Source organism: Arachis hypogaea, chromosome 3 (genome assembly GCF_003086295.3).
Source record: "Arachis hypogaea cultivar Tifrunner chromosome 3, arahy.Tifrunner.gnm2.J5K5, whole genome shotgun sequence".
Lineage (NCBI taxonomy): Eukaryota > Viridiplantae > Streptophyta > Magnoliopsida > Fabales > Fabaceae > Arachis > Arachis hypogaea.
This window is the reverse complement of record NC_092038.1, coordinates 4,597,568-4,607,327: the sequence shown is the minus strand read 5'-3', so window position 1 is coordinate 4,607,327 and position 9,760 is coordinate 4,597,568. Positions and strand designations below refer to the sequence as shown.

The 9,760-nt window shown below is 26.8% G+C and overlaps 1 long non-coding RNA gene across 1 annotated transcript; it reads right to left on the bottom strand.

The window, feature by feature from the left end:
- On the bottom strand, positions 1-996 carry LOC112788961 (uncharacterized). The gene is made up of 2 exons (XR_003196136.3): positions 856-996; positions 1-418 (listed from the first exon to the last, which is right to left on the bottom strand). It is a non-coding gene; the product is annotated as an uncharacterized lncRNA (long non-coding RNA).
- Positions 997-9,760: the final 8,764 nt, after the last annotated feature.

The following is a 9,760-nucleotide window of genomic DNA, read 5'->3' as shown; positions in this document are numbered from 1 at the left end:
TACCATATAATTAAACTGATTAATTGATTACTTTCCCAATACAACAATAATATGATAATCTCTAGAGATATATATATTCTGTGTATCATACCCCTCTAATAATAATAATAATAATAATGATTTTTATTCATTTATTTTCTGTTTCTTGAAACTCTGGCTCCTCCAAGTTGTTGTTGAGAAAAGGGTTTTTGTGCTTGTGCTTTTGCTTCTGCTTGTGGGAGTGATATAATATGACATTAGGCTTTATATCAAAGTCCCTAATGAAATTATTCTTGCTTCTTGATGAATCTGATGATGATATTTGTGGATCCTCAACAACAAGAATCTCTTTGATTGCTTCAGGCATGCTTTGCCCTTTTATCATCTTCTTCCAATATTCTCCCACCAACTCTTTCCTTCCATAGCTCAGGTTAGCACTCTATTTTAATTAATTCACACAAAAAATATATATAGTCATCAACAACATAATAACAATAATAATAACAAAAATTATTTGTTGAGTTATTAAGAAGATTGTATAGAATAATAATTCATATATATAGTTTTTTAGATGAGATGATTTTTTGATATGATATTATAGTTTTTTCGTCTGTAAATTCTAAAATTCTATTAAGTTTTGACTAATTTTTTTTAAATAAAAATATTGTTTAAGTACAATACTAAATAAATTTTTGCATTTTTACATTTTAAATTAAAAAAAATTGGAGACTGATATATAAAAATACTTATAAGATATAAATAGACTATTATGTTTATGAAAGAGTTATTTCATGAAAAAGAAAAAGCTGCTTGGGAAAAAGATGAAAGGAACTTGAATATATATGATGTATGGTTATTGATGAGGAGAATACTTACCAAGAGAAGAGAGAAGACTATGAAGAAAGCAAAGAAGGGCTTCATTTTGTTTTGAGATTAGATGTGAAATCCTTGTTAGATTATTTGTCAGTGTATTTGAAGGCTAGCTAGGATACTCACCCTCTGACTATTTATTTTTATATAGGCCTCAATTATATATATAGACATACATGTGTAAGATGCATGTGTGGAGATTGTGGAATATTACAATACAAACAAAAATATCAGTAATACTAAACAGATAAAAAAATAATAATTTAAATTTATTTTATTTAATATCTATTAATTATTAGGTGAATTCTATTAATTATTATAATTAATAGATATTAAATAAACTAAAATTTTATTGTTTTAGTTGATTTTTTAAATATTATTACAAAAGTATATTAATTATGTTATGTGTATATATTAAAATTAATTATTAATATAAAATATATATTTAAAAAAATTAAATTATACATATATATATCTATATAATAGATATATTAACAACTGATTTTAGCAACTGATTTTAATGTACGAATGACAATTTTTAAAATATATATAAGAGTGGCTAACCTTTAGCCAAAAACTAATAAAGAGTGGTTAATATTTTAAACACGAGGAGTATATATAATAATGTCTTTCAACTTTAATTTATTTGCACCACGTAGATTCCTTGCTTTGTGTATCCAAAGTTTTACTTTTTAGAGTCTCTTAGTGTAAATGGAGTTAATCTTTGTATGAATTTTTTATTTTATTTTAATTTGTAAGATAAATGTGGTTTTTCTTTAGAATATAACTAATCATAATTTATTTTATTAATATAAAAAAGTAAGTATGTTATCTTTACTTCTTATTTAAAAAGAATTGTAATAGTAGTTTAGAATTTTGGTCTCTTTCACAAATCGAACATGATTCTTTTAAATTATATTTTTTATAAATTATTTTTTAACTATTAAACTATATTTTTTGTGTTTAATATAAAAAAGTAATTAATAAAAATATTTTTTGGTTTTTTATGATATCCTCTAACCCATTAGAAGAAGCACTAATAGTTGTGAATCGAAATTTTATTTAACAATTTGTTGCTAACTAATAGATTGTTGCATGTACAAAATAATATCTATTTATTAAAGAAATTAGTGAATAAATAAGATAATTATTAGACTAACTCAAAAATTGATTTTAATTATGATTTACTAGGAAACATAAAAATTAACAAAAATATGATTTAACAGAAAAAGATAAGATTCCGAATATAATAAAAAGCAAAATGTTGTACTATTATATACAAATTATTCAACAATATATATAACATGTATTTAAATTAATATCCATACTTGTCAACCATATATTATGCATAGTGCTATTGCACCAGAATGCGGAGTGAGGGAAAAACCCCATACAGAAGATAGAAAGGTAGCTTTTTTCTCTAACACCCTTCTTGCATGTGTTTTGCAGAAATCATGGCACTTCATCTCCATTTCTATATTATAACTTCAGTAATGGCAATCATTTCTACTTTAAGTTTATTAAACATATGAGTGATATAATATGTATACTTGCTTTATTAAGCAAGGCTCAATAATTATCTTCTTTCTGCTCCACGTTTGTATAAAAATATTTAGTAACTAAAAAAATCAATTAAAAATATTTAAAATTTATTTTATCTAATATTTTATTAATTATTATAATAATTAATAAATATTAAATAAGATAAATTTTGATAATTTTTGTTTTATCTAGCATTATCAAAAAATAAATTTGTCCTATTCTGTCATCAAAACATACAAACTCCACAATCATTGTACATAAATTCTAATAAGGGTTAAGTACAATTTTAATTCCTAACGTAGAAGTCGAAAATTTATTTCGTTTTTAATTTTTTGTTCGCTATAAAATGGTCTCGAAAGTTTCAGTTTATTTTAAAATCATCATCTTTATCAAATTTTAAATTTTTATTCAAAAAATACCCCTAACTAAAAAAACTTTGAATAAGAGGAAAACAGGAAAGGAAAAAAGGGGGAAGGGATTCATAGGGAAAGGGGGAAGGATCTCGCCGCTCCAATCCGCCGCCACTGCTCGTCGTCGTTCGATGGTTGGATCTTGCTACTGCTCCTATGGGCTCGGCGGAGGTGTTCGATAATGGTGGTTTTGATTCGAGGCAAGAATAGGGTCGCTGCTGCTCATCGTTGTTTGGTGGCTAGATCTCGCCGCTGCTCTTCTGGATTCGGCGGATGTGCGCGATGGCGGTGAGTTCTAGTTCGAGGCCAGAACAGGGAAATGCTTTGGTGGTGAATCGAGGAAGGAGAAGAGGTCGCGTTGTGATGGTGGCGCTTGGGTAGCGCAAAGAGAGAAGAAGAAAAGGGTTGTGGCGCTGTGATGGCGGATCGGCGATGTGATGGCGGTTTTGGATGGCTCGCCGGCTTCTGCTTTTGCTTCCAGTCTTTTTTTGTTTTTGCTTTCATTCTACTTTTGTTTTTATTATGTTGTTGATTTTTTATTATTGTTACTTCTGTTTCTAATTGATTATATTGTTTCATTGTTGTTTTTGTTGTTCTGCTTCTATTTTTGTTTCTATTTCTGCTTGATTTTATTGTTGATTCATTGTCGTTGTTGTTGTTGTCCTGTTCCTGCTTCTGCTTAATTATATTGTTGATTTATTGTTGTTGTTACTTCTAGTTCTGTTTCTACTTGTATTTGTGCTTGATTTTGGAGAAGAATGACGATTTTAAAACTTAATTAAATTTTTGGATCAGTTTATAGCCAAAAAAAGTCAAAAATAAAATAAATTTTTAATCTTTACATTAAAAACCAAAATCATACTTAACCCTCCTAATAACTCTTCTAATAAGTAGCGTAGTGTTATATGAACATAACTATTATCATAATTTGATCGAGCAGATGCTGTTTAGTTGTTTACAGATTTTATATATAATAATTAGTATTGATAAATACTGACATATTTATTAATTATTTATTTATCGAGTATAAAAATACGTATTTGACCATTTGTAAAAAAATTATTATAAATTAATATATAACTAAGGGAGAGATATATGCCTCGCACGCACGCATAAATATTTTTACAAACTGTTAACGTGCTACACATTTTGTGAATGTATTTATCGTTTAATAATTTAGTGTTTCGGAATAAAATATAATTAAAATACAAAGACAAAATAAAATAAATTAAGTTATATATTTCTACTTCACTAGTTTTGATTGAAAAAATTAAAAAATAATTAAACAAATGTTATCTGAAACAAAAAATAATTTGTTTAAAATAAATATGTCTTCTAATAATACTAGCTAGCTACTTTTGATATTATTTCCTTTTTTGTCTTGATATAATTATGAAGGTGAAAATTCAGGTGAAGTCGACTTCACGTAAAGTTGATACTTGAGAGTCGTAAGATGAAAATTTAGTTAAATCAGTCAAATTATCAAACGACTTTCAGGTATCAATTTCATATGAAGTCAACTTCACCTGAGTTTTTTACCAATTATGAAACTAAACAAGGAGTAAAGGATGTAATAAGGGTCGTCATGCTGACATAGTAGAAAACGCAAATTTAATTTGAATGTTGATTTATTAATGAAAGAGTTGACATACATACATACATATAAAGCACATTATTGTTTTGTTTATATATTCCTTTTATTCTATAACAAAAAGTCCTATACGACTATAAGTTCATGACCACAGTATATCGCCAAAGCAGAGTTCAAGCTTATCTTGGAAAAATTTCAAATCAGCCCATCTCATCATCACATTTATTTCTCTTTTTAAAAAAGGGAAAATCTATTTCAACATCCAATGTAGATACTATGGTTAGAAAAGGAAAAATATTTATTTGGGTAGGTTATTTCTATGAAAATTTAAAATTTGAAACAAAAATGTTGAGAACCTTATTTTGTAGTTGACTTGATGATATTACACTCGAGTATTCATACATATAGCAACATGGCTTTTTGTGCATTATTTAGATAACAATGTTTCATGTTCGGTTATTGAATTATATATATATTTTATTAAGTATCAATCATATAATTTTACTAGTCAACTAACAGGAATCTAGCTAACAACAAATCAATAAGTGTTTTTGAACTGTACTCTATACTAATAAATTAGTATTAATTAGTAATTATTTAAATTTTATTTTTAAAAGATACAAAATTAATAATTATTAATTATTTTTTTTATTTTAGTATATTTTTTTATTATTTATTACACAAATCTTAATTCCTCTTTTTAAAAATAAAAACTTCGAAACTTCAAAAAAAAATACTAAAACATAATATAAAGAATCATCCAAATTCTAAGAAAAAAAACATACAAAATATAGAAAAAATCATCCAAAACTAATAAAAAGAATCATCCAAATCCTAAGAAAAAAACATACAAAACATAAAAAAAATCAACTGAAATTTAGAAAAAAGAAACAGAAAAAACTAGTTAAAAGAATCATTTAAAACCAAATAGCTAGGAGGAGGAGGAGAAGAGTCGAGGGTGGCTAGTAATAACGTCTTGGATGGCGTTGTGTGGACGGTGGGGGACTAGCGGTGACGCGTTGCGAGGAAGAAGTCACGGAAGTCTGCACATCACGAGTGGAGGAGTCGCCATAGATATAGAGTAGTTGATCGCGCGTCGCAAATGGGGCCTGGCAATGACTGCGTCGCGGCGGATGGAGAGCCGTGGAGTGTAGATTCTGCATTGTTTTGAGCAACAGATGGAGGCCGATGGTATTTAGCGATGCAGATGCGTTGTGAAGAGAAAGATTTGATCGTTTCTAAATGAATGGAAATGGATTAGATTTTGTATGAATTGTTTTTATTATGTATTATAAATGTGACTGGGATAAATATAGGTAGAATTTTTTTTAAAATTTTGAGTTTTAATTTTTTAATTTTTATTTATTTATAAAATTTAAATTATAATAAAATTGATTTATGTAATTTGTAAGGAGGTTAGTGAAAATATGACTAAACAATTAATATATTAAGAAAACAATTATGAATAAAGAATAAATGGTCAGTTCAAAACTGCTAGAAGATTTAATCAAAAGATCATGAGGGGGTCTACAACTCAATCAGATGGATAGAATTTATTACCAAAAGCAAGGATTGAATTCAGTGGGAGTAGCCGTAGTATGCGGGAATCAGTGGATGCATATATAACAAAAAATTCCAAAAAATGAAATAAAACCACATAATATATAGAGAATGAAATGATGAGTAGTTATGCTCCAAAATGTTGTGTTGGCCTTTTTCTACTAAGTCAACTTAAATGTGCATCACTAAAACAACGATTGCGATGTTTCATATATAATACAAAGCAATTTAATCAAAATTCACTCGCAATTTTTATTTTCTTTTCCCCCAAAGGTTCATGCATTATAGCATGTAATCCCTACTACTTTATTTATTTGATTTGATTTGATATATATTCTGTTGCTTTTTCCTATGTCCTTTGTGGGTTGGGTTGTGATCTATCTGGATTATTTTCCAAAGTCAACTTATATAGTTTCTTCATCATCAGTGTCTTTTTAGCATCTTATTTTGTTTTATTTTTTAAATAATGTTGTGTTCTACTATTTTTTTATTCATTTTTCCTTGTCAACAATATGGCTGTATTTGACTATTATATTTATAAAAAGGCTTTCTAAGTTCATTATGAGTGTGTGACACCAAAAGTTGCGTCAGTCTAATTAAACAATGTTCAACTCATTAAAATATATATAAATGGGAGGGGATAATTAACTTTTGAAGGATCCCATTGGCCAAGTGCTAACTTTCCTTAATGTTGAAAAAAAAATGTTTCTATACCAACCCCTACCCCAACATATATAAGCTAATAATTTTTTTATTAAAAATTAAAATATGCTTTTCATCCTTCTTTAACTTTTACTTTATTAGAATATTAGATTAAAAGATTTTTTATTTTTGTGTAGTATATTTATTATTATTGTTCTGGCCAATCTAATAAGGGTCGAAAATCTATTTTGTGGACTACCAATTCGACAAATTTTTGATCCGTATGGACAAAAATGATCCACGCGTCACATTACTTCTTGAGAAGATCTGATTGGTGGAAATTTTTAGGCGGATAAGTCCAAGCAAAAGGACTCATCCGAATATAAAGCATAAAAAGGGAGTGCTCTACTCCTCTCCCAAGATATGTCATCTTTACCCTAATTAGCCGTCTCGTCGTACGGACACTATTTATTTTAACATCGGAATGTCCTTGCAAGAGACCCCACCCGCCAACCTACCAACGATCGTGACTGCAGTCTTCCTCGCAAAGCTCACGCTCAGGTCTAGATACCTCAGTTCCCGAGTTACTTTCAACAAAACGTCTGACCGACTCCTAATCCCAACGAGCAACCAAACAATTATTATTATTATTATTATTATTATTATTATTATTATTATTATTATTATTATTTAATTGGATTAAATATTAACAGACATTGGATTTACCTTTATTTAAATGTATACAAATAGCTCATAAAATACTATATATACTCTATTGGAGGGAATCAATAATGGCTTCTTGTTGGGTAGGTACAGCATTACCTGGCGAGGGTTTATAACTAAAATTAGGTCCATGGCATGGCATGTGATCTTCATATATGAAATTGTTAAATACTTCTAGAAAGCATGGTTTATATTAACTTATTCATTTGTAGAATTAAAACTAATAATATATAGCTAGATATACTCGTGTAGTATCTAATAATATATATTTTGTGATAGATGTTTAATTATTTGAATAGAAAAATATTTTTGATTATTTATATATGGGTTGTGGGTTTAATTGTAAATGGAATCTATATATTATGTCTAACGATAAATAGATAGTGTATATTAATAACATACATGAGATATTTGATAATAATTATATTAAAATAAAAATATTTATATTGTTTGTACATATTTTATGTTAATTTTAAAAAATATTTATTACAAATTATCTATATAACATATATATATATATATAGGTTTTTTAAAACATAAAAGATATTTTTTTAATTTTATTTTATTTTAAAAATGACAAAAATGATGATAAAAACAACTAAAGAAAAAGTATAATAAGGAATTAATTTGCATTATTATTTCCCCTTATAAATGATTCTTCACTTAACTTTTTCTAGTTAGGTGATTATTCTTCCTTTAATATTTTCAATTTGTAAATTAAAATTTAATTAGTTACCTATCTCCACATGATATTAGAACCTTTATATCATAAAAAAATATACAATTATGTACGAAAAATATTAAAATAAAGGTCAGTGAAATTTATTATTTTTATCAAAAATTAACCAATGATATTTAAAAATATAAATTAAAAGTATATTATTAAATTATTATACTAGAAACATTAGATTAATGGCTAAAAATATTAGCTAGAAAAAATAAATTTTACTAGTATTTAAACTTTTTTTATCTATTGCAGAATTGTGAGAGGTTTTTATAATACTGTTTAAAATTCGTATTAAGCTTATTATACTTTATAAGCCATATAATCAGAAATTATTTTTAATATGGAAAGAGATATGGTGTTTTGGTTGAATATTAATATTTGAAGTGTATTATAGTATTGTGAAAATTATTCAACACGTTTTTTACGTGTTGTAACACGCCCTCCATGTGTTGGCTAAGATATTGCCACGTGTTCAACACGCTCCCTGCATGTTGGTCAGAATGCTGCCACGTATTCAACACGCCCCCACATGTTGCAATATACCCCCTACGTGTTAACTTTCCATCTAAAAAATTCATCAATCTGTAATTACACCAAATACTCTCATTTCCAACAAAAACCATCAATATTTTTTTCATATAAAAAAAATTAGCCCCATATAACATCATATCATATATATATATATATATAATTTCCTTTGACTTGATTGCACCAGGTGTGACCGTAATAGTACAGCCCATGGTATATGAATGACCAAATAATTGAACAATGTGATTGTCACTTTAATTGGTTTATAACATCTTATCTATATATCCATTTAATGATCTGGATTAAGCACAACCTTTAGTTTGATTTAGTAAAGGGTTTTTAGTAGTGGGTTGTTTTGGAAACATAGACTTTAGTAATAAGTGGTGGTACATGAGCTAAGCCTTGATTCAACAGTGTGAGCCAACACTTTGAGTTTCCCACTACATGGGTTGCACATAATAAGTCAAAGGTATTGATGGAGAGACACTATATTAGTCAACTCTCTTTGAGGGAACTATATAATCATCAATAACTTTAAAAGGTAATATGATATGATCTGTGTTGCATGCCACCATTCATTTAGTCAAAAAAACCTGCCAAAAATGTCATAGGATCGGATAGGAATCATACCTTTTGCAAGCAAAGATTTTGTCCAACATATATATTCTTATTAATTAGAATTCATAACGGTGCCTATATATAATATTGTTAATTTGTTATTAGAATTCATATATATATATTTGTGTATATTTATACTTATTAATTTATGTATTTTAATTATAATTAACCACAAAAATAATTAAATTTATCATAATAAAACAATCAAATGTATAATAGAGGAATAATTAAACTTATATATACTGTAATATAACAAAAAATATTTATAAGATGTTAAACATATATTTAATTTTATATGTGACAGTTGATTGAAAACTAATTTTTTATGTATATATACTTAACACGATTAATGTATAGATTTACTTTAATTTATTATTCAATTAATTAATGTTAGAAATATAACTATTAATATTGTCTTTTTTTATCATTATAAATTTTTGAAATGGATGATTTTATGACTTCGTATCAAAATTTTACATCAAAAAATCTAGAATTTGATCTTTGCTGAATTCTAAAAAAAAGACAAATAAATTAAAAAAATTTATGCAAAAAATCAAACAAATCTAAAAA